The following is a 26,499-nucleotide window of genomic DNA, read 5'->3' on the forward strand; positions in this document are numbered from 1 at the left end:
GGTGTTCAGTGGAGATGTAGCAAAACATTGTTTCTGCGCAAGTGTTCCTGCCTTCCGTGAGATTACTGTGAACTGTATTCCTGCCTTAAATAACTTTCCTATCCAGGGCAATTTTTCAACTTTGTCTCCCCACAAATCTCAAGGTGATCTTCATGGAAAACCTGATCTTTCAGCAGAATAAACCCCTTTGGCGGAGGACAGGAGAGTAACGCTGGGTCTTCTTTGTCACTGTTTTCCTCCAGGCCATCCCAGTGCCGGGCTCCTAACAGTTGAATTGGGAAGCATTGGTCCAGACAGATCTCCAACGTCATAAGAGTTCCCAAGAAAGTGGATTTGTGGCCTTCAGGTAGAGTCAGATGTGATCTAGCTTCATGATTGACCATGAATAATCAAGGCACAGGCACTTAAAGAGCTGCCCTCCACTTGGTGGATTACTGTTCCATGCATTTCACTAGCATATTCCTTCTAGCATTCTGATGTCTGTGTTTAGAGCCATTAGATGTGGATCACTACCATCCCCTTGGGACAAGGGGGTTCTCTGTTTGGGAATGAGAAAGGATTCCTTTTTTATTTTTAATGGTTAAACATTAGAGCCATCAGGCACAGAGAAGATGGGATTCCTGCTTTCACCTTCAGGCCCTCATGATGACTGCATCAAGGCACACTGCAGGAAGCAGCGCTGGCCAAGTGCATCTTGTCAGCTAAGCTGGTGAGACCCTTTCTAGGCCAGGGAGGGTGGGTCGTAAGGCCGTCCTCCAGCCCAAAGGGAAGGCAGAGCTTCGGATACCCTGACAGGGAGAGGGCGAGGATACGCTCCCCATAGGTGGAGTCCTGCGCCCTGTAGTTTGGTGAGTCAAGGTGTTGTGTGTGCACCTACAGCTCTCCCTGCTGAGCTGCCTCCCAGCAAATTCAAACCATAGTGACACAAACACCCAGGCAGACGGAAATTAATTAAGACCCTGTGCTGACATTCCCGTCTGAGCTCACACCACCCTCTAGGAGGGGCCGCACATCATTCTGAGAGAGCAGACACAGCTGTGGGAGCTGTCTAGACCTGCAGTGATTAAGAAGAACTCTGCTGCCTTAACGTCAAGTGTGTTTTCTTATGTCAGCATCGTCTCCTCATTGTAACAAGACTGAATCGTCAAAGGGTTGTGGTTTTTGTTTTGTTTTGCTTTTGCATTACCTATGAAATGACACAAGGTTTCTCCTTTTCTGGTTTCCATTCTATTCCATGGCATGGCCATGCACAGAGTCAACTTTTTCTTTTTAAAATTGTGTGTTTTCCATCTAAGGCCATGCAATAGCCAAATGCATAAACATATGTTTAGGCACTTGGAAAGCCATTTTGAAAATTAAAGTGTCTTGTGTCAGTCACTGGCATGCAGTACTAAAGATGCGTATGGAGCCGAGAATGTGGATAATTCTGAGGGAAAAAACCTTGTACTCATTGGGCATGCTCTTCTGCCGTTAAAACAGCATTTTTATTTTGTCAAGACACCAAAAGCAATTAGAGGCTGGTGTTGATGTATACTTGCCAGTTGTCAATTTTTAAATCAAAGCTGTTTTGGACTTAGTATTTGTAAGCTCCCTAAATATCCATGGTTGCTCTCTTTGCATTTTACATGCCTTCAGAATAACTACTTACTTTCTCCCTTTACAAAAATGATTGAAGAGACATTTGTGCTCAAGATGAAAAAAACATTACACACAGAGCAGTCTGTTATAGCTGAATGATGGTCCTGTTGATGGAATGGTTCTTAATGAAAATTATGAGGAATTTTCTGCTCTATAAGTCTCAAGGAGGCTGAGTGTGGAGGAGCTGGGCCCCCCACTGCAACAAGAAGAACAACACAGGCCTTTCAGAGATTTCCATCTTGAGAGGCGATGACATGCTCTTGTCCTCCAGTCCTCAAAGTTTTTGCCTTAATTAGTTTAGACAGTCTCTCCTTAGTCATTGTTTTGCGTGTTTGCTTCCTCCCCAAAATAAGTAAGAAAGTCACTTTTGCACAAAACAAACTGCACTGTCCAAACAAAAGACAATGTAGACCTTAACTAGGGCAGCAGAGATGGAAAAGAGAAAATAGATATGCGAACTACGAGGAACAAGACTTGAGGGACTGAGTTTGAAGAGTAAGAGAGATGACTGAGCCACTGGTACCTGACACTTAGCAAAGAACCTCTGTATGGCGTTGGAGCAAGGGTAGCACACGCAAGTGTAGGGAACATTGCTTTTAATCACTCATCAACAGACATGACTTTCTGCCAGTTCATACCCCTATTCTGCCTTCACATCTTATTTTATTCCAGAGCAAGGGAAGTGACATGGCCCATCACGCACCCCTGCGCTTGGCAGATTCCCAGCAAGAAAATCAATGATGCCCCTGGAGGCACCATGTGGGCATCCCAAGGATTACAGTCAGTGGAACTGGGCCAGAACCAGCCTTGGCCAAACAGCCAGTCGGAAGGGGGGAATTTCAGCAAGTTATTCCATTGTTTAGTCTACATGATACTGCCCTATGTGAGCTCCAAACCTACAAGAAAGTCATACACAGACACACAACACACACACACACACACACACACACACACACACACACCTGTAGAGAAGTATTTTTACAGATAGAATTGTATGTTTTGGCTGTGAATCCTATATCTAAGAAAAAGAGATCCCAGTCCTGGAGAACCCATTTCTTATCTCAAGGATAAGTACTTGTTTCAGATATATTCTGAAGCATCAATATTTGTTAGAGGAGTTTACCTCTGGATTTCTCTCTAAATCCTGCTCTGTTGATATTACTGTTCCAAAAATGTTAGCCTTTTGCAATATAATTACTTCTTGAAAATAAGAATGTGTGTACCTAGCTATGCCCCAGACACTATGATATGTTTTACATAACTTATACTGTCCTGCCAATAACCTGCACATAGACACTGATATACACACTCCATTTCCAGTGGTATACACTGTCAACTTCCAGATGAAGAAAGAGAAATAGAGAAGTTAAATGTTTTGCCCAAAAGCACAAAACTAAAAGATTCAATGAGAAGGTTTAACCACAGAGTGTGGCTGCTTACCCAGATGATTTTTTAAGCTGTTTTCTGTGACTTATTCATTTGGATTAGAAATAAACTGGGTGTTCTTATGTACAAGATCACAACCATGTCGCTCATTATTGACAATCCTCTCTCATTTCACAATCTCACAGCTCCAGTCATGGGATCATCTCATGTGATCCCATGCAAACCTACGGAAAGCGTAGGAAATGACGAGCTCAAGCTTTCCCAGTGTGGTAACTTTTTTTCTAAAGTTGAGATCAAGCTAGACTGCATGAATTGTGAAGACTAAAACCAAGAGCCTTGCGTGTTAGCTAACACCTGCCTCTCTATGCAGAGATACATTATAATTAGTTTCTCTTCCTGGGAGTGATTATAAAAACTGAGTGCAATTAAATAAAAAAGAGACAGTAGATTTTACAGCCAAAAAAAGTGCTTGGAAAGCTGTCTAGATGGATGCATATTCAAAGATAGCAATTTCAGAGGCAAGTAGACCTGCGCTGTGTTTGCAAGGATGTGCTGAACAGCAAAAGCGTAGCCTTTTGCGAATGTTTGGAACTCTGTCCTTGTCCACTGGTGCTCAGGAAAAGTTTGGGATTGAGTTAGGACATTGGCAAGGTAACCATTCTCTGGTTTCATATTGGGAGGGGATGACAGTGACCAAGCAGTCTGTACCGTGCAGTCCGTAAGTCTTACCAATTGAATAGTCCAGTGGGAAGATCCCCTAAGAGCCACCCGTGAGTCTTGGAAGGTCAGAGATTCCGGTGCTAATGAAAGTTGTGTGCTGTGGGGCCAGCTGCTTGACTTAGCTTGGTCAGTTTTCTTGAGGTGTAAAGTGCTAATCTGCTGTAATGTCTGCTCTATTTTCCTTACTGGAGACTGAGAAAAGGCTAAATGCAAATTGGCTGTTTATTCAAATTTGACTAATGAGATGCCTATCATTCAACCATTTATAGAATGAAGTTTGCAAGTAGTTGCAGAAGCGATAAGGATCCCTGAGCAAAATTCTAAGGTAAGACTCCATGACTTACCACATGTGCTCATCACTTGCTCAAACTGGGTGTAGGAACTCTCAGAGCGCAATAGGTAGATCACAATAACAACAGCAACAACAACAACCCGAAGGCCAGTCACTGGCCATGAACAGCTTTGTATCAGAGAAAATCAAGCTTTAAGCAGAGGAAAAAAGTACTAAGACTGATATGTACTGTAAAGTACTATAACTGGGCAAAAGGAACTTTGGGGATTATATTACAGGAGAAAAATTAAAAGTGTTAGTTTCATGGTAGAATATAGGAAACTGGAGCTGCTGTGGAGCAGCATAAGGCTTGAATTTATTGGTATTTATTTTGAAGGATTTGCCTCACCAGTGCTCTTTCCAATACAACGTTTTTGCTGGTCTGTTTTTGGTTATATCTAGATACCCACTGGGGACAGATGGATATCCAGGTATGGAAATGCATATTAGTCATTTGTATGTGCTGTGGACTTATTTTTTTGCACATTTTTGAGGTATAATTGAAACAGTAAACTTTATTCTAAGGTTGATTAGCCTCCTGAATATCAGAGTGCTCTAAATTAATAATCAGAATTGTAACACCTTTAATTTGAGTTTTCTTCATAGCCCATCTTTCAAATGCAAAGTCAGTTTGGAATAAGAGTCAGAGAAATGTAAAAGTTACTCTGATATTGAACATGAAACCAAATTTTCACAAGAGAACATAACAAGAAGGAAAAAAAGAATTTTGAAAATCATTGTCTTAAGACATACTGAATTCCCAATGCTCTATTTTTCGATATCTTCTACGTGCTCTGCCCTAGATGACTGCCTTGCCATCGATAGCAGGCTCACTCATGTATGTACGCTGTGTGCCATGCCCCTGTTAATGAAATCTGGGCATGCACTAGTAAACAGACCTGGTGAATGGTAGGCATCAGCCATTGCATGATGGGTAATCATCAATCATCCATTGTCAGTTATTTCTGTCCCAGTGAGTAAGCCTTTATTTAAAGCATAAAGTAAGAATGTTGTCAGACCACAGGAACAAGCCCTGAGCTGTTTGCAGGTGCTGCTACTCACAGCTGCCAATTAAACCCTTGACATTTCCATACTGGCCATGAGGCACAGCATATACTTTTGACATTCAAATTCTTAAAAGAAGCAATCTCATATTATCAATACATGTGTCTTCTTTTCCTATGAGTGCAAAATATGAAGCTTTTAAAGCACCTTATTTTATAGATACAGGAAGATGAATTAGAAAAAAATTCCAGTGAACTGAATTATTAAGATGTGCCCATTGCATTCCTTCTTATAACTGGGAAGTAGACATATTTTAGATATGGGAAGTGTTCTACAGTGCACACATCCACATGGTGGAGTCTCCTTTTGGAGTTTTAATTTTGAAAAATCTTGTCTGTACCTTTCTTCTTTATACTTCCCCCACCCCCGTAATTCTCAAATGCTACTAGCTTCCTCACGCAATTCAGTTAAAATTCTACATTCCAAATTTGATCATATTTTTTTCCTTTCATTATAATTCATGATTCTATTTTGTGTTGCAGAAAAAGTTCATGAAATTCATCTGGGACTTTTTATTTAGTCTCAAATAGAAGTACACAAAAGGTCATGTTCCAGTGCAGAGCTTACATCATGCCTTTACCTTCACATATTTCCAATGTGGAAAAGAAAAGCATCCAGTCATTCTCAGAAGATTACAGGTATAGTGGATGTGTTCTTTTACAAGTATTACATAAATAGGGGGAAAAACAGCTACATGCATCTTTCAGGAATGTTCCATTTTTAATTGCTTTTCCATTTTTTTCTAGATGTGGGTAACTCTCAACGGGAAATGAATTGTGGTGACATTTGTCGCAATGTTAACTTAATTATTCTTCCTGATCAGGCTTAACAAAATGAAGACATGTCCTATACGGTTTTATTTTGCTTTGCCAAGAACTGGGTCCTAATTATCTGTGCTTGTAAGTATGAGTCTTTGTTTATCAGGTTGAGCAACAGCCTTTGATAGGAGACTGACACTCCCTTCTATTCTGTCCTGTCCATCTTGCTGCGCTAGACAAAGTTACTTCCACATTCTTTGAAATTCCTGATTCCCACTGCATTCAGGGACATCTGCTGGGAAGCAAAGTTGAAAACGTCAGGATCTCTTTCAAGTAACTTTAGTGATGACTTCAGCAGGTGATCCTTTTTCTTCTATGGTGATAATTTTATATCATTTTCTTGCTTCCAAGAAAGGCTTAGCAAATTTCCATCTTGAAAATTTGTTTCCACCTTGTCCATACTGAAGACTCACTGACAGAGCTGCATTTTAACAACAATATGCTTTCTTTCTGTATATGAATTATATCATAAAAGCTGCCTTACAGCCATGTTGAATGGTGAATAACTGAGTAAGAGGAAAAATGTCAACATTATATCAAGAATACGTATTGTTTAGAATGAAGAAAGAAAAGACAATGCAATGGCTTCTAGTGGCCCTGAGCCTCTAGGCTACATAAATATTTCTCATTTAACAGAGGAGAGGAAGCTGTGCTATGGCTTTGGGTTCGGGCTGCTCGTTTGAGACAATGTCTGTCCATCAGCTTTAAGGTAGAAGAGTGAAAGGAAAGAACTGAACTTGCCTCAGTAAAGCTCTGTCTGTGACTAGTTCCATATGGGACACCTGCCTCCACTGCATATAAGGTGGCCCTGATTGTAGTCACAGTGATAATGTGAGTGGTAAGGACAAGCAGAATGGTAACAATGGCAGCCACCATCGTAACAGGCAGCGGGCCATAGTGGTTAAGAGTACAGATTCTATGGCCAACCTGACTAGGTTTTTATTGCTGGCTCTGACACTTTCTAGGTATGTAGCACCAGTCGAATTACTTACTGCTTTTGTACTTCAGTTGATTCCTCTGTAAAATAGGAAAATAATAGCAGCTACCTTATTAGTACCTTGAATGTTTGGTCCTCATTCTATCCAGGGTGACAGTTTGGAGTGGTACCTGGTCCATACTTCAAGAAGTGTTGTAGGAATGTTAAATAAAATACATAAGTGTTCCTAGAATATGCTGTATATTTCCATTTTTCAGATGAGAAAACTGAGACTGTGAGGTTAAGGCATCTTTCTAAGGCAACTGGCCAGCAACATGCTAGAAACATTAAAGGATGTTCAGAAATATTTGAGAATGCAAAAATTCCAGAGTGTAAGGAAAGTAATACTCATTTAAGGATGGGGAAGAGAAACATTTCCTTCAAGTCAGAGGATCAGCTAGTCACCACATAGGTAGCTCTTAAATAAATTTGGCACATGTGTACCCCCCCATACTTCTGCACAAAGGCTAGTAGCCTCATGGGTAGCCACCTAATAAGTAGACATATGTGTTTTATGTACTTTGTCAAAGAAGGAGACCCACAGTGATCTTAGGAAAAGCTATTTATAAAAAGGTACAAGTATTTTTCTAGTGATTGAATCTGATTTGGTAAATTCTGTAGCTCCCTTTTCTTTCCTAAATGGTTCTCTTAGGGCAGAGAATACTGGACACAGAACAGACAAGAGCTGGCTGTCCTGGGGCTGGGTCTCATCAGCACATCCATGTCTCTTGTGGTTGTCTATACTGAGGTTAACTGGTATTATTTTTGGTACTCTTAACACTATAATGTTATGTTTCAAGTATTTCCAAAACTGAAATACACAAAGTCTTTCATTTCCTTTCTGGATACTAAGATTATTTCAGCTCCACACATGCAAAACAGAGTATTATGCAAGAAATTAATCATATCAGAGTGAAGTAGCTACTGAAAAATTGCCAAACACCATAAACATCGGTCAAAATGGAGTCCAACCATTTGCACAGAGAATAATTGAAGCTATGGATTCAGTTGGGGTAACTAAGCAACTTTTCATTATGAATTATAAAGCTTTTCAAACACAAAATGATATCTGAGAGGAGTGCATTACCTAAAAGGTTTCGATAAGCAATGAAAAGAGCTTTAAAATATGCAGCAGGGATCAATCATCCAGCTGTAGAGCATTACTTATACTTTGTAGCATCACCTACATTCCTTGATAAACAATGTCCCATAACCTCTGAGCATTCCCATTATTTTCATCAGCACCAAGACATAAGAAGTGACAAAAATGTCAGATGATGTTTTATTTACTAATATAAAACAAGTTCTCGTGGAAGTAGAAATTCTACGATGACAATGGAAGTTTATGAACTGCATTTCCTAGCATCAAAAATGATTCACATTGTCCTGGGAAGATATAAATCCAGCTGTTTATGATGAATTTTAATTGAAATGTTACTCATCATGGGTATGAATTTCTTTCATTTGAGAGATGATATGTCCTGCTTCTTGGGTGAAGGACAGTTGAGTCTCCCTGAAAAAGCAAAGTGGGTAGCTGAAACAGATCTTCTGGCACCCAAAAGGTATTTTGTAGCTACCTCAGTGTCATCTGCCAGAATAAGTATTCTGATTTTTTTTTACAGTTATCATTTTGCAAGAGATATTTCCATTAGTTACATGAGAAATGAAACCCAGCATTCTGACTCCGATGTCTTCCTATCAATGAAAAAACAAAACAGTAGAAAAATAGGAGATGAGAACATCACTTGGGAAAGTAACTTGATAGAGAAGAGTTCCTTATTTGGAATCAGCTTCAGACTTCTACTCGAGATGCTGCAGGATGGGATATGAAATAGCAGAGACAGAAGACTATTGACAATTATAGATTTCCTTCTCTGACAAAAGGTACCTGAGATGTGGCCCCACAGCCCTGATGAATGCTAGGTAGTAAGGAAGGGGAACTAATGAAAGAAAGATCAGGAAAAGTAGAGCTGAAGCTGTACAGTACATAGAAAGGTAAAATAGAAGGGGGGAAGTGGATACATGAAAACATGGTTTTAAAACCTCTTGGCTTTTGCAAAAACCCATTCACTTGCTAGCCTTAATGTGATTTAGGAGAAAACTTTGGTTTAGTCATGTTAAACCCATGCAGGAGACACCACCCATGCTTGCGAGGGTCCCACTACCCTCTTGACTCGGAGAAACAGAGTCAGGGCAGCCAGACGCTTTGGATCTTAATAAGAAAATATCAATCGGCATCATGGAATCTTGGCCAGCCTGCTTTGTGGGAGTGGTACAAAGCAGTCGATGGTCCATAGATATACAAATTGATTCACTTCAATTACCAAAATCAATTTTCCCTGAATGGAGTGAAATATATGGAAATATATCTCAAAAGGTCATTTAAAATTGGTCTAAATGACCCATCAGGTCCTGCATTCAGAACTGCACCTTACTTCGTATGTAACTCCTTCTCCTCATCTTTGCCGATGGGAGGTATGGGCCCGAGGCACCCAGCTGAAACCTGGTAAAACAACCACCACGTTCCATTGCTCCCCCTGCTTTCAGGAATCTCACAGTAAGCTAACCTGACACAATTCTTAGTGGAGAAATAGAGTTTGCTCCTACAATTCATAGGTCAGAAATTTCATGCTTATCTTTTTTCTAACGATGCAGGTATTATTTGTGATTCTTCTTTCTAATTGGCCTGCCATGAAAGTTTTTGCATATACCCCTGTATGTTGTAGAAACACACACTATTCTCCATGCAGAGATGCTAACACATTTACACATATACCAGTGTGTGTGCGTGTATCACATAATAGTTTTTAAAAATACAAGCAGACTTTTTGCTCTCAAAATCTGTTCAGATTGCGCAAATGATTTTCTTTATGTGTTTTCAACTTACCTAAAGGCAAACCTTGCTTCGTTTTCCATCAGTTTAATTAATCTGACAGGACTGGAAACTTGTTCTTCCTGCTCACACTTAGTATTCATTTCTCCAGAATGCCCTATAGGGAGGATGGAGCAAAATAAAGCAGTATTTACCAAATGCCTCAATACTAAATCCTCTTTGAGGCTGACTCGGCACAGTGCTGGCACGGGGAAGATCTGACTTTGGGGAGACTAAGAAAAATGACATTTTCTAAAACATTATCTATTGAAATAGGTCTTAAAGAAGAGAACAATGTCCATTTTCCCCTGCAGTTTTGCAGCGGGCTCAATGGACTCCAATTTACCTGTACTGTATTTGAAATCTTTGCTAAATAAATGACAGGGATATCATATCATTTTTGCCAATAAGCCTTTCACCTACAATGGCAAATGTGGAGATCATTGTAGGATTTTTTAAGCACTGCAAATGTAACCTAAATTTTAACACTTATTTTGTGAAGGGGTGAGTTGAAATACAGAATTAATAAATGCAAAGGGAAAGAGCGTCTCTTTTTCGGTTACCTGAGGAAATTTCCTCAGAGAGCAAACTTTTGATCAGGGACAAAGATTCTTACAAGGTTGGTACAGGTGGGTAATTAAAAAAATAAGAGTGAATTTATCTGCATACATTATTTAAATACCTAAAGCATTTCTCTGCTTTAATGATAAATTACGATCAGTAAAATCTGTTGGCTGCCTTCAAGCTAACTAATGGATCACTAATCAGCATCAGTCGAGTCATTCCGAGGTGGAATAAATATCTCCAAGGATGGTATAGCCGAGTTTTATGGTCTAACTGTAAAGATGGCTGTATGCATATCTGTGATTTTATCCTACACATGTGTATATGGATATATTCACAATGCATACACATGAGTGTGTTAAAAACCCATTTTTTGACACCTTCTAATCCACTCATAATGGCTTTATTCCCTTTGCTCTGTTGTGTGAAAAAGATTGTTCCTGGAACTAATTAATCCTTAAAGAGATCAGCTGATACATCTCATTGTTAGCAATACATTTTTAATTGTTCATTTTACCCAAGCACCATTTGAACACAAGTCAATTTGCAATTTCATTAGAGAACCAAAAAGGCCCGGGGTTTATTTCTGGTGGTGGTTTTTTTTTTTTAAGAAAAGGATAAAAAGCAGGCAAAATTTTAAAAAGGATGTTAATCCTCTAATTAATTTTATGTATCAAGCAAAAATTAATGTGTGGTTCTATTTGAGCGGAGGTCTTGCCAAGAAGTGCATTTTGTCATAACTTCACCCTCCCACCCCCACAAGCCCCTTTACAAGCTTTGCAACCAAATACCCTGGCAACTAATGACGAGCTTTGAAACAACATTCACAGATCATTTGCTTTGATGACATTTGGAGCCTTTTCTCTCCTCATTCCAATTCTATTGTAAGTAGAGTACACATGCCATGCAGTCTTTGAAAACCAATCAACGCACTACAGTTTGTGAGAGGGCAGCTGACTAGTATCACATATTTTAACTCTTTTCTGTACACATTTTTAACTTGTACACATTTTAAAGTTAAACCTTATGAATGGAGTTGGGTAGATTATCCTTACCATATTCATAGGCGTGCTAGTGAGACATGGCTCTTCCACATTTTAACATCAAAAGTGCATGGTCTGTGTAAGTTAACCTTCCATAAAACTAAAATTATATGGTCATCATGCATAATCTGATGATCGATTACAGCTGTCACAAGATGAAGTCACAAGTTGTGAATGTTTACTACAGTTGCGCTGTGAAAATTATTACACACTTTTTAGCAACCTGTCTAGAGAACATAGCTTGCTTGTTTTCTTTGTGACTTTTACTTCTCTTAAAATCAATGTTAAAACCCTTAGGTCTGATTTTTCATTTCAGTGTCTGTGTGTAATGTGCCTCAACCCTACCTCTTCTAATTTAATAAGATGCAAGCTAAGGAAGTACTTAAGTTACTTATCAAGGGTTTCAGATGACACATTATTATTGTATTCAAAAGTCAATATTTGCTAATCATGTTAGTACAGGAACTGTTCCAGGCCTACAATTCTTAAATTGCAGAGATATTTAAGATTAATTAAACCTATCTCCCTTGGTCCTCTCTCTCCACCCCTATGGAATGAGTGAATCAGTGACATCCTAAGCAAGCTCAGAGAACTGAAGCTTCCAGTCTGAAAGCCAGTACCCTCTCCAAAGCCTCTGCTTCTGTACCCAGGAGTCTAGATTTATTGTTTATCTGCAGTTTAAGGACTATTTGCTTGGCTTGAGAGCAAAGTTCATCAATTTATTTTGCATAATTAGAAGAGAATACCCATTCTTATGCAGATAGCATAGACTCTATCTATCATTTTTTTTAAACAGGGAGAAAACTGAAATAACATAAACTTGATTTACTTTTTCTTTTATATGACAATTTGTAGGTAGATTTGTGGCAGCCAAAGTTGAAAGTCACCTGTCTCTTCTAATGCACAGAATAAATGACTCCATCTATACCCTTGAATGAGTTTTGTTCTTTTGAGGTGGATCCAGTGAACTCCTGACCCCTATCTTATACCCTAGAGCAGGGACAGCCAGTGTTCAGAGGCCCTAGTTCCCTTTACATTTAGATGGTAAACCCATTTATTAAACAAGACCCACTTTTAATCTAATGTTATGTACAGAGCCCAGGACTTGGCTGAGATTAAGTAACATATAAATTTGAAATCTTTTTAGCATGTATTGACCAGGAGCAAACTAGAAATCCTAGTACTTTAGAGGTGACATACAGCAGCTGCTAGTCTAGTTCCCTCAGGGAGAAGGACGGGTACATTAACTCCACATGCTGTCCAGGATATATTTACAGGTGGTTAGTGAAAACAATAATGGCATGTGAACTGAATATCTGGAACATGAATCAATGTGGACCAGCTAATTAGGTTACAAATGCATTGATTTTATTTTGAATATGTCCTCAAATAGAGTCTGTGAGTAAGCACGCTAAAATGGGCTCTTAAACTGAGAAAAGCAACCATCAGATTTTTTTCTACCACTGTCCAATCAATCCAGAAGAGTTAGGTAAAGTACTCTGATGCATATTCTACATAATCAGAATGACACATCCTATTAATATCCCAATTACTGTCGAACTATAGCAATACCAGAGTTTAGTGTCTTACAACCTTCTAACTGTAATCCAAGAACCTCATGTCATCTTTTGTATTCATTCAATTTAAAATCAGACAATTTTCCCTTTAAAGCATTTTATTAAATATTATTTTATGCATAGATTTAACATTCTAATTGATTTATGTGGACTCTCAGAATGAGTCACTGACTCCTTTTGTTCTTTTCTTTACTGAAAGAGGTCAGCAGCTGTGATCTTATTTATAAATTTAAATATCAATTTCTAGCACAGTTAATCATTATTAAAATAATGGGTATTCATGTTCATAAAAAGTCTCTATTCACACTAAAAACCAGAATTCTAATAATTTAACTACTGTAACTAGTCTAGAGTAGTAATGGTCCAGATTTGCTAACTGGAATGGTCCAGAACACATAAAACTCATATAATCATAGAAATGAAAGGGACTTTGCTCCAAAAAGTGCTGAAATGTTCCCAACCTTCTCAATATTTTTTCAGCTCATACTTTGTTATTAAAAATCTTTAAAACTCACCATACATAGGAATCTATGCAATATCATAGGTAAAATGCAGTTTTGCAAGTTAAATACCAAATTACTAGGCAAACGTCATTATATTCATATAGGTATATTCAACCTGTTAGGAAGTTTGCTTTATTTAAAAATTCAACCCAGCTAAATAAGTTTGTTTAATGTTACAGTGTGGATCTACTTTTACTATCTTACATTGTATAGCCACTACCGGCAATAAGTATAAGTATGGTACTCTGTACTGGTGCAAGATAGAGATGTATGAATTTGAGAGATGATTTTGGAATAAAACTTAAAATATGTATGAATTAAACTCTGCATGTAGATAAAAACAGCAGTTAAGGCTAAAACTAGATTTCTTACCTGTATAAATGAGTAGGTGGCCATTTCTAGAGGTGGAAAATTCTAGGGGGTCAGGTTGAGCTTTGAGAATATTGTTACAATAAGCAAACCTCTCCGGATAGTCAAGAGTCTCAAGTGGATGTGTCAAAGGTGCAGTTGGATATCTGAATCTAAAGCTCAGAAGTAAGGTCTTATTCAGCTCGACACCAACTCAAACACTGTCAGCATACACATGATACTGCAAGTCATGAAATGCATGTGCTTCCCAAAGGCAGAAGTGGAGAGAGAGTTAGGGACCTAAAATGGGACCCAAAGATCAATGAAGACCCGCAGTGGTATAGCTTAGATCTAAAAGTGGTATTGCTTAGATCCCAACAGTCTCATGTATTTGAGAAGTGGTGTTTGGATGATGGGGGCACTGTATTTATCAAAACTTAGCACCATAAATAACCACTTGACGACTCTCGCAGTTCCTTTTCTTGGGATTTCAGATAGGGCAAAGTGTGGTGTGCTCCGGGATGTCTACAGCCTCTGTAGGAAGATGCAAAGGTCAGTGTGTGGAATCATCTGAAAGCACTGGAGACCCTTGTTGTCAGATGGGATGACAGCTGTGACTGCTGGCTCACACATGAGCATGTGGTGTCTCCTTGGGGATGGACTTCTCCAGCATGGCAGCTCAGAATATTTGGAATTTTTATGTGGTGACTTAGGACTCTGAAGGCTAATGTCCTGATGAGCATGGACAAAGCTACACTGGTGTTTATTACCTCACCTGAGAAGCCATCATGTATCACTTCTGACATATTCCAATGGTTATCAGCAGAAGGAGGGAAATGATTTCTGCCCTTTCTCACTGGAAGGCTCATGGCTGACACCCATATAGCGAAAGGTAGATTAACAAGGGAAAAACCTATGAACCTACTAATTTAAGTTTCACACACAAAAAAAAAGTTTCACATGACCTGGGAGCCTTCAGAAGTGAAAATGTGGAGACCCAGGGAAAGCTACAGTACATTTTTATAGACAGTCATACAGAAGTACAACTGGAGAACAAAAGGGACTGATCTAATGGCAATATATGGGATTTATCAAGGGGCTGCTTGTTCAGATTCTTGTTGGCCTCTGTGTGTGACATTTCTTCTCTACAACATAAGGCAGGACACTTGTCACTTGAAGTTTTCCAGAGGAGAAAGAAAGGAGAGGGTCAAGCAGCGACCATCCTAGGTTTTATGGTCTGCTTTAAGGAAGAATGCAGGAGAAAGAGGGGAGGCGAACTTCAGTGTCTGTAGCTTGCTTCAGGAGAGAGCAAACAGGAGACGATCAGAGAGACCTTCCTGCTTCTGCAGTTTTCTCAGTTTCCTTACATTTAAAATACTAAAGATGCTAAGGTATTATATTTGAGGCAGAATTTCCTGTACCCAACCTATCGGAACAAAACAATTGTCAAGCATGTTCCAGATTCAAGCAGAGAGAAATTACACCCTATTGCTCAGGAGGATATGGGTCTAGGTACCTATGTGAGTGGGAGAATAGAAAGAAGAGAGATCCCATAGTTTACTTTCTAATCTTTCCTCGGGAAATTTAAATTAGTTATATGTCATTGAGTGTTGTTTGTCCCTGTCTAGTTATTCTACATGAAAACAGCTGACAAAGACTGAAAATCTCTATACCCTACAAGAAAAGAAATATAACTTGAGGGTAGAGCCTCCAGGAGAAAAAGTTTATCCAAATGGACGCCACCTACTTGAGCTGGAAGAGAAGTCATTGAAGATGCTCTCAAGTATGGCTGCTGTGACAGCTTCTTTCTGCTTAAAAGCCACAACAGAGAGAATAGGTGTGCACTTCAGCAAAGATGCTAATGTAGGGGGTAGTTCTACAGCTTGACCCAGTGATACCCAGAACCTTCATCTGGAACATTTCAAAGGTGGCTTTGGCATGCAGAAACTCTAGTGTAGGAAAGCCTAACAGACCATATTTGACTTGAGATTAATTTTGTCACCCTATGCTGGGTCTTTGCAGGTACCTGATTATTCAATATAACCTTAGTTGAAGATATTTGCTTTGGATTTCTCTGATTTCATTTATCATACTTACTTATGCCTTATGCTATTATTTCAACAGATCACATTTTGGATATGCTAAACCTAAATTGCCAGGAAATTTTACCTTTTCTTATGGGTTTTTCTGTACTGGGCCACTGAAAATAAGTTGACATGTGTTGTGAATTTATGCTATATAGTTACAGTCTCATAAACCAAAATAAATATGTACAATGAAGTATATGTGTACATATTATGTACTGGTATATATTTGAAATCAATTCTATTTTTAAATGAGAAAGTTTAATTTCTTCTATGATATAACTTTCTTCTACTGGATATACATTTTTTAACATTGTTAAGAGAATATACAATTTGAAGAAGATGGATGTTTTTAAGGAGTAGAGAGAAGGGCATCTGTAGAAATTTCATCAAACATCAATATTCAGAAAGTATTTTGTATCTTCAAGGAAGTGTTTTCTGGATGAGTGTCAGCGTGGGTCTGCATGTTATGTAAAGCAGCACTATTGTTTTATTTTTGTAATGGTTCAGAGCTAAAATGTCCCCCCAAATCTCAAGTATTTAGAAAGTGATTGGATCCTAGCAGTGCTAGAGTTGCCTTGCTCTTAGGAGGTGGAGCTCAGCTGGCGGATAGTTACTGGGGGTGTGGCCTGGGAAGATGTACTCTTGTGACTCTTTCCTTCTTCCTTCTCTCCCCATCTCCTCACCTTGGCTGCCATGGCACGAGTAGCTTTCCCCTGTCACGCCCTACTAGCATGCCATTTCTGCCTTGGAGAGAGCTGACCAGGGACTGCACCCACTGAAATAGTGAGCCCAAATAAACCTCTTCTCCTTTAAGTCTCAGTTCTCATTTATTTTGTCCCATTAACAAGAAAGTGACACGCTCTTTTAAAGATGTAAAAATTGAGGGTCACATCACACATATTTGCATGCATGTATGCAATCATGTAGGTGAAGTTTATCTAATTTGTAATCACATATCTAATTATTTGTGTATTTACAGAAATATATATTAAAAATTACTTAGATTTTAAGCAAGAATACTCACATGCTTCTACACATAAATGTATACCTATATCTATGTCTCATGTACCTATATAGCAAACTTCCATTTAATATCTGAAAATGTGTTTGCATCAATCTACATTTTTTATTTTAAAAATTTAAGATTACAGCAAATAAAAATGCCTTTAAGGTTGTACAAGTTGAACAAACCAAGAGCCTAATGTTCAAACTTGGCATTTCACTCACTTTTTTGGGAGCCTATGGGGTTTAGTAGCTGAGGAGGAGCCAAGACAGAGAAAATAGTATTTATGCAGGAGCTGTCTTTGTCTTCCACAAAGCGTTTGATGCAGTGCAACATGTAAGACTTATCCATAGATTCATGGACAAAGAAGTTCCAAATGTCTAGGAATTAAAAAGATAGCATTTGCATGTGAGTAGAAAGAAATCGTATGCAAAAGCAGAGAGCATCGCCAAGATTAGTTACTGTCCAATAATAATGATAATTTAATACTGAGCTAGTAGAAAGAAATATCCAACAGAAAATAGAGCCAGCAATACCAAACTACAACAATTTAGGCTTTGACCCACAAAAGTCAAAATTTTTTTAACCAAAATAACCTCAGTATCAGAGGTATAATTTTTTTTAAAAAAAACAGTTGAAGTAATTCATTAGTGTCTCAGGTTTAAGGATTTATTTATTTATTGTGGTACTGGGGTATGAGTCCAGGGCTTTCTCAATGAGCCACAACCCTAGTCCCCTTTTTTCTTTTTATGAATTTTCAGACAAGTTCTTGCTAAATCACTAAGTTACCCAGGCTGGGCTCAAACTTGCTACCCTCCTGCCTCAGTCTTCCAGAATGCTGGAATTACAGATGTGTGCCACCATGACTGGCATTTAGTGTACATTTGAGTCACCATAGCAGAGTCTAGGATTCTAAGAAGCCATTCATTGTAATCAAAGGAACAGTGTAGTACCGGGGATCTTTTTTGAGAAAAATACTGTATCAAATGTGTATAACAACTCCAGAACATATTCTGACTGCAGAAATAAGAAAATATATATATGTTGGGGGAAGGCAGTGCATTTTAAAATTGAGGAAATTAGGTAAATGATTTTCTCAAACCACTTAAAGAAAAGGATATACTTGGTGATAGCACTCAAGTGATAAGACTTATCCACGAGTAGACTTCTTAGGGAAGTACAATAAAACAAACAGTGACATAATTTAACATCTAAGGGAGTAAAGGCACAAACAATCATGGGCTCCTCCACCACTCTCAATGCACAGAACAGGAGTCAGAAAAGAGTTACATCAGTACAACGGAGCCGGGTGCTTGATTCTGGTTGACTTATTATGAGTAAGGATATTAGAGAAAAGGAGAAGTTCAAGGCAGAACGTAGATAAAGTTGTTCAGTGACTCAAAAAAATTAATTATGAAGGAAAATCTCAAAAGCTAAGTGTGCCTTAATGACAGTCACTACAGGGGCGAGTGACTTGAGGGCATTTATGTATCTAACTCCAAAGGGAAGGAAGCATAAGTGTCCCCTGAGAGGCAACCAGGGGCAAAATGTAACTGAGACCTGGCATTCATCCCCTGATATTAGTTAATACTGGAAAGGAACAGTTCTGAGAAGTGATTACAACGAATGCCAGAGCCCAAATATGTGCCAGATAAAGAATTCAGAAAGGAAAAAATGAATTATCATGAAACATATCTCTTAACATTTTTCTTCTTTTGGCCTTATACTGACCCCATGTGAACACTTAAGGAGAATAAAATGTACCCTCACAATGTCTGGAACTGATGCGTTGACTAGGCTCTCAGTTGACTTTTTCCCAACCAAGTGTTACTAAAGCAAGTCTTCTTCCCTTTTGCCTTTTCCCTCCCTTCCTTCTTTCCTCCACACTCCTCTTTCCCCTTTCCCTCCCCCACCTCTTTTGGCGGTACTGCAGGTTGAACCCGGGGCCCGAGTTGAATCCAGCCCATTTTTTAAAACTTTTTATTTTGGTCTCACTAAGTTGCCTAGGGTGGCCTCACACTTGCAGTCCTCCTGCTTCAACCTCACAGACAGCTGGGATCATGTACCATCAAATTGTTGAGATTAAAATATGACTTACCTGAAGTAACAGAATTTAAATCATCTGTTACAACTACTACAGTAGTTACATACTACAGCTTATGACTCTCAAACTCATGGGCCCCCAAAAAACCTTTGAGATTAGATATATGTGAGGTCTTCCCTCATCAAAGTTATCTGCATCTGGATCACAGCAATTTCAGGCAGATTTTAGTGTGAGAGAAAATAAGTAGAAAAATGCTTAAACTTTTAAAACCCACAACAAGCATCCGCAATGGCTAAAGTCAACACTCACTTGGCATAAGATGTTGACCAAAACACCTCTTCAGGATATTTCTAGGCTGACCGCCTGCCAGGCTGACTCAAGCCTTGGCATTGGAGAGGCAGACCTAGATGGCATTAAAGAGAACTCTTGAGACAGCCCGAATGTACCTGGAAAACAACTGAATGAAACGTCAATGCTCTTAAGCATTACTGTTCTGTGACTGCAAGTAAGTTTTCATTTTATAGTAATGGTTAATATTCCTGAGTTAGGAAGGCTTTTCTTAAGACAATACAGTATTACACTCAGTAACCTTCATGAGAGGAATGTTTTACGTATAACCTAAACATTTTAAATTTCTCCATAACCAAATATAAAGAGTTGTGGGGAGAGAAAAATGACAATATGCTAAAATAGAGTTTAAACCTATACAAAAGCTTACTATCTTAATATAAAAGTTTACTATTTTAATACACAGAAGCTCTTACAAATCAAAAAGAAAGGTTTATAATTTCTGGAGAAAGTAGACGTGATAGAGATTGAAAAACAGTTGTTCAACTAATAAAGCAATGCACAATGAAACAATGAAATGGTACACTTTTCTTCATACAAAAGTAGTACTCTGAACTGAGTAGGAGGTGAAGGAATGATGAACAGTTAGACGAGAGTCAAAATTTTAAACTGGAACACTGGGGCTGGGGATGTAGCTCAGCGGCACAACCTCCTGCCTGGCAAGCACAAGGTCCTGAGTTCGATCCCCGGTACCACTAAATAAATAAATAAATAAATAGGAACATTTCCAGAGGTGTAACTTGGCAAAATAAAAAAGAATTTTTAAATACTTTAAAAAATATTCTTAAAAGTATACTTTACCACAGCAATACCACTGCTGGGCATATATTTCAGTGAAATAATCACACAAGTTCTAGCATCAGTTTCAAAAACACTGGAAAGCCTTTGCCAATGTGTGCCAGACTCACCGTGTGAAGAAGAAATAAACTCATATTGCTTAAAACCACTGGGATTTGGGAGTTCTCGGTCTTACAACACAACAGACCCTGTCCTGGTAGACACATGAAAGGCACTGTGGCGATATGTCTAGGTTGTATATCCAAGACTGGCTTTGGTATACACATTTCTAACTTGACCTGGAGTGAAAGACTTCTCGCCAGAATGACTGCTCCAGCTTATACCATCTCTATTTTCCATCTTCATCAACATTCTGTGTTTTCCAGATTGTACTTTGTGTCAATCTAATGGGTATAGATGGATGTCTCAGTGTTTGTCCATTTATCTTTCCCTGCCAAAAGTTAATTTAAGACATCATGGTGCTCCCTAGTCTTTAAGGTTTTGTTGCCTATGAATTTCAGTTTTGTAACCTTTGTTCACTTTTCTGTCACAGCTGCTACACTTTTCTTATTGTTTTATAGGGTCTCCATTTGTTTTATAGATGAAAATCCCTTTTCAGATTTAGAAATGACAAATATGCTTCCTCTTTTGGCCAGTTGTCTACTTACTGCTTACTCTTTCCCAGATGACTTTAATTGAACAGAAATCCTAAATTCAGACACAGCCACATGTGTCATTTTTCTATTTAATTGCTTGTACTTCTGAAATTTTTTCTAAGAATTCTTTTCCTACTGCTGGGGTATAAAGATTCCTGTTTTTTTTTTTTTTAAGTGCTGTGAATTGAGCCCAGGGCCACATGCATGCAGGCAAGTGCTCTACCACAGATACATCCTCAGCCCCCAAAGATATTTTATATATCCTATTCTAAAAGCTGGAATGCTTTAAGGTAAAACTATTAAATGCTTAGAAACCCTGTTTTACTGAGAAGAAAATAAAGTTTCTGAGAGACATGTAAACTTCCCAATCATGCCAGGCATAGTGGCACATGCCTGTAACCCCAGCACTCGGGGGAGGCAGAGGCAGGAGGATCACCATGAGTTCAAGGCCAGACTGAGCTACACAGGGGGTCCAAGTTCAGCCTGAACTGCAGAGCAAGAGCCTGTCTCAAAAAACCAAAACCAACCAACCAAACAAACCAAAAAAAAAAAAAAAAAAATCCTTCCCAATCATGTAGGTAATAGGTGAAAACTTGAATTCCAGTTAGGTGGTCTGACTTCAGAATCCAGTCTCAGAGCCATCAGACTAAGTTCTCACCTGTTCCCTCCTGCTTTTCCCATCTGTCCCCCTCCCGATATCTCACAGGATGCAGTCCCTTCTGATCCCCGTGGTTTCTGTGTGTGACGTGCTCTGGTTAATCCATGTGCACTGCTAATGCTGTTTAGGTGAGGAAGGTGCTTGAGAATCTCTTCTTCCTCCCTTGTTGAGAGAATTTCCTCTCATTCTTCAGTGATGCCTACCTTTGATGATACCTCAATCTGCAGTACCAAAAGAAAAAAAAAAGGCTGTAAAATATTCTTTTGCTGTAACACCACAATTTGTCATGATGGGATTATTTTAAAGGATTTGATTAAAGATTAAATTTGAGTTATTAGGTTTCTCCTTACAGTATTTGATTCAAATAAAATCAAAGAAATCAGAATTTCCTAACGTTCCTCAAATTCACACACACACACACACACACACACCCTCATATTGTCACAGATGATGTGCAAGGTGAGGACTATGGATGCCTTCCAGGTCTTTTGCTTGAACATCTGAGAAAACCGTAGTAATTAGACCTCATTTAAGCACCTGTATGTGTTGCAGTAATGGTGAGCATTTATCCAGAGCTTACTGTGTACTAAGTCTGTGCTTTACATATATTATTATCTCATTATTCATCTCGACATCCCCATAGGGGGTAGGTAAAAAAATTATCTCTATTTTACAGGGAGGAAAGTAAGGCTCAGTGAGGTTCATTTTTCCGAGTTCCAGGGACTTGTATGAAAGTTGTGATAATAGAGCTTAAAGCAATCATTTTGGAGATTCCTCAGCAAACTAGGTCTAGAGGTCCCATTCAACCCAGCTATTTCCTTTCTGGGTATTTTCCCTGAAGATCTGAAAACATCATATCACAGCAATATATGTGCACCCATGTTCATAGCAGCGCAATTTGTAATTGCTAAATTGTGGAAGCAACACAAACGTCCATCCACTGAGGAATGGATAAAAAAATGGTGGTACTTTTATATAATGGAATATTACTCAGCTATAAAGAAAGATAAACTTGAGGCCTTTGCAGGTAAATGGTCACAGCTACAGACCATACTCATAAGTGAAATAAATCAGACCTGCATGTGCAAGCAACGTATTGTCTCACTAGTGTAAGAACCTGAAAGAGTGAATAAAAGTTCGGAGGTATGACAGACATTGTGAAATGGAAGAAAACTGCTCAAAAGTAAAGAGCAACTGTGATGAGGGAAAAGAGAAAAGAAAGAAGGGGAAATTATGTATGTATGTATATACAGGACAGCTAACATAGTTGTACTACTGACTTCTATTGCTTTACTGAAAGGAACAGTTAATGATTAGTTATTTGATCAATCTTGCATGTCTCTGTTTATTTTCCTGAGAAACCACTTTGAAGATATCAATACATAATACAACAACCATTGTTAATTGCCTACCATGTTGTCTGTAATTCATTATTGCTTGTATTGTTCTTATGCTATTTTGTAAATGGATGTTTGTTAGTATGTTTTCCTTCTTTTAGTTTTAAAATAAATTTTAAGAAAAAATAGCTAAAGCAACTACTGAAAACCCAGAGTCACCTTAGTGAGACAGCAAATAATACCATCTCAGGGATCTATCACTCCACATTTGAACTGCCAAGGATCTTATTCCTAGCTTCTCATTTGTCCTCAAGTTGAATCTGATGATCATTTCGCTGCTGTTAATCAATGGATTTCCAAAATGAGTGCTTTGGGTAGAGTTTCTTCCCTCTGCTAGTAGGCTTGGGAGAACACTGCTGACCTGAATCAGAACATGTTATAAATATGCTATCACTTCTACTTGATTAGATGGCTCTTCTGTTTCTTCAAACCTTCTTGGCTCATGACCCTCTTTTTTCCATAGTCACTCGGGAGAGCATCTGCCTCTAACTTCATTCTTACAACCTGGCAGGTCCTCAGACCCTTTCTACCCTTGTCCCCTCACAGAGTTCTGTGCTGCCTTTTTTGTGCACTGGGCTTCAGGAAGGCAGAAGTGGAAAGAGGGCACTGTAGCAGGGAGAAGAGCAGACTGGTGAGATGATGATGACGATGATGGTGATGATGACAACCATGATGTCAGCTAGCTGTAAGGGGAGGAAAGCCTAATCCAAAATGCTATTTAAAAGGACTTTTGCCTGTACTGATTGTGTAGGCACTGTAAGACAAATCAACATTTACACTCTGAACATTATTTATTTATTTAACTATTTCAGTTAAATAAACTTTTTATTAAACTTTTTCAGTTTGTGTCTTTTTGAGACACGGTCTCACTACACAGTTCAGGCTGGTCTTGAACTCACTTTGTAGCCCAGGCTGACCTCAGACTTGCAGTGAGCCTCCTGCCTTAGCCTTCGGTGTGCTGAGATTATACCCATGTGGCTAGGTTCTGAACACTGAACTGTTAAATTTTTGTAGAGAGTTCACTGTTCTGTGCTCAATTTAATGTCATGATACAGCATGCACAACATAAGAACAAGAATCCCTTTATCTCATCTAGAAGTTTCATCTCTTGCACAGAAAGAGAACAGGACATAGTTCAACCAGAGACTGTCCTGAAAAGTCCAGAAAAATCCATATAGGGATGCTTTGCTGGTGTGTTTATACGGCAAAGGGGGACAAATATCCTAACTGATTGCACACTGTTTAGGAGAACTCTAAACTAAATAGGTTAGTTTAGTGTCCAAAAGAAAGATGGAATAATTTTTACACTATGTCCACCCTCTCAGGAAATCAAAAGGCAGCAGGTACAAAGGGCAAGAATATAGGAGGAATTAAATTAAAACACTGGAGGGAGAGGAGCTGAAAGACATTGATCAATTAATTCTCCCATTTTTCCAATCAGAGAAAACTTTGGCATTCAGGGATGATGAAGCAATGCTGCTGACAGATACATCATGTTAGAATCATAACAATGTAATAAAAAAGCAGATAATTACAACATTATGAGAAGGCTTAAGAAGTACAGGAGGGGAATGCCACACAAGAACTAGTACTGCATTATCTGATTCATCCTCTTTAAGGATGAATATGTTCTATAATGATCAAAACTCCTAGAGAGGGGTGGAATAGGGAAAGGGAAATAAGTTAAAATCCAGCAGGTCAGTTACTCTTAGGAGAGAATTTTCAATTAACAAAAACAAAGAAACAACCTCTGAAGGGTCATTTCTGTTGTGACAAGATGATATTTATTGATAGGTTTTTCCAGCACAGAGAGAAGGAAAACAGAATAAAATGCCTTTATTGTGGGCACAGAGAAGACCACAGTAGGAAAAGAGGGAGGTGGAGCTTCTGAAGACCTGGCCTAGGGTCAAAGGTTAAATAGGTCCAGGCTGGAGGCAGGGTTTAGGGGGTGGACCACCTGATATGGCAGACCGGGATTGGGCAGAAGCATGGGAAAAGGAAACAGGATATTACAAAAAGGGAAGTAAGAAGTACTACTTTGCCTCAGAGGAAGAAGGGTGGGGCTTAGAACATGGCCTCTAGCAGCCAGTGCCATACTGGCTCAGTGCCGTAGCACATGACCTCCAGTGGGCAGTGCCATAGCAACTCAGCAGGAATTACAGTGAGGAGACAAAGCCATCACTTATGACATGGCTAGTTTTGAGATAAGAATAAATAAAGAGAGCTCTGAACTGCTCTGCACTCTAAAACATGCTAGATAGAGGCTGAAGAAGTTCACAGATGAAAGGAGAAGGAGGAAGATTACAGTGGAGGAAAAGTATCACAGTGAAAGAGTCCCAGAAGCACAAGTAGCTGAAGGACCTTATTAACAGGCACATGTAACAGTAATGTCACCTGTTGTGCTGCAGCTCATTATAAAGACTTACCAAATTCCACAGGGCATCGTGGCACACACCTGTAATCCCAGCACTTGAGAGGCTGAGGCAGCAGGATCACTGTGAGTGCAAGACCAGCCTGGGCTACAAAATGAGCTGAAAGCTAGCCTGAAATGCATAGCGAGACCCTGTCTCAAAAAGCAAAAAAAAAAATAAAAATAAAATAAAGACTTACCAAGTCAACAGGAAAAGTCCATCATACATAAATGCCCTGTTAATCCCTTGTTTGGATTATGTTCTGCAGAATTGAAAAGCAGGTTCTGATCTGTGTTAGGTCAACAAAACAAAGAGAAGGGAGTTGCCACTGAGGTCAGAAATAAATGAGATCAAAATTCAGCAAAACACAAAACCTACCACGATGTAACTGTAAGAAGTCCCAGAAACTCTTTAAATATGCAGAGGTGTAAGCTAGGTTTTCCACTCCAGTGAGACAGGTGTCAAGTTATGTAAACTCAGTGTTCAAAACAATAAAGGCTAGAAGAGTGAAACTTGCCCTCAAGTTATGTTACTTCCATTAAAAAATTGTTTAGAAAGAGATAGAGAAAAAATATTTAAATATTTTAAAAAATACTTAAAGAATAAAAATATTTAATAGATTTTTAATCTATTTCATGGTACTCAGAGTAGCGTAAAATGCAAATAAGATCAACTCTCAACAATAATTAAGAAAAAGTACGTGGTGGAAAATTATGTAGTCAATAAAATAATATTTACAAAGTACTTAAAATGATAAAAGATTCATTTAAGATGAAATAAAGAATACGCATCATATAGAAGAGTGAACTTCAGTATCACTTAAATTCATCCTTGGGATTGATATAGGGGAAAGAAACCCCAACCTGAACAATATCTGGGATGAGTGTGTTCTCTAAAATTGAAGAATGAATTTTAGGAACAACAGAGGTTAAGAGCAGAACATGTTTATTGAGGGCAAGAAAGCTCCTGTCTGAGAGAGGGACAGCAGGGGGGCCTGAGTGGGTTGCCCAGGGAACCCATCTTTTCCAAGGATTTTAATAGAGCGAAACCACGAGGTGAGGTGGACCCAAGGTGGGGGAAAAATGCGAACTCACAAGGTCGGCATGAGGTGGGACAAAACTATGGTCAGCCAATAAGAACTGCTCAGGTAAAATTGATTAAATTGGGATCAAATGGGGAAGTAAGTCACATAGCAAGTGGGCGTAAATACAGAACAGGGGCTTTTCCTCTAAGGGGTTGGGACAGTGACTCTTCAAGGTGATTGCTACCTATTTAGA

At 38.8% G+C, this 26,499-nt stretch overlaps 1 protein-coding gene and 1 long non-coding RNA gene across 15 annotated transcripts in view; one reads left to right on the top strand and one right to left on the bottom strand.

Moving 5' to 3' along the window:
- The first annotated feature begins 261 nt into the window (after positions 1-261).
- LOC106148606 lies at positions 262-7,269 on the top strand. Of its 2 annotated transcripts, XR_001234239.1 has the most exons (4): positions 262-346; positions 4,014-4,069; positions 5,623-5,778; positions 5,887-7,269. It is a non-coding gene; the product is annotated as an uncharacterized LOC106148606 (long non-coding RNA). The 2 variants fall into 2 exon arrangements; XR_001234238.1 differs by having other exon boundaries at positions 5,623-7,269.
- Positions 7,270-8,204: 935 nt separating this feature from the next.
- Etaa1 (Ewing tumor-associated antigen 1) overlaps positions 8,205-26,499 on the bottom strand; it is a 49,587-nt gene continuing 31,292 nt past the window's right edge. For 2 of the 13 annotated variants that reach the window (XR_261075.2, XR_001234226.1), the window contains exons 7-12: positions 25,422-25,511; positions 21,415-21,635; positions 19,285-19,378; positions 17,156-17,311; positions 9,822-9,924; positions 8,205-8,447 (exon numbers count right to left, since the gene is read on the bottom strand). The gene's annotated coding sequence lies outside the window, so the exon portion shown is untranslated. Of the gene's footprint in view, positions 8,448-9,821; positions 9,925-11,530; positions 11,606-17,155; positions 17,312-19,284; positions 19,433-21,414; positions 21,636-25,421; positions 25,512-26,499 lie in introns of those variants that run through there. The other 11 variants (XR_001234231.1, XR_001234227.1, XR_001234233.1 and 8 more) reach the window with 11 other exon arrangements.

Source organism: Chinchilla lanigera, unplaced genomic scaffold (assembly GCF_000276665.1).
Source record: "Chinchilla lanigera isolate Chin_1 unplaced genomic scaffold, ChiLan1.0 scaffold00023, whole genome shotgun sequence".
Classification (NCBI taxonomy): Eukaryota; Metazoa; Chordata; class Mammalia; order Rodentia; family Chinchillidae; genus Chinchilla; species Chinchilla lanigera.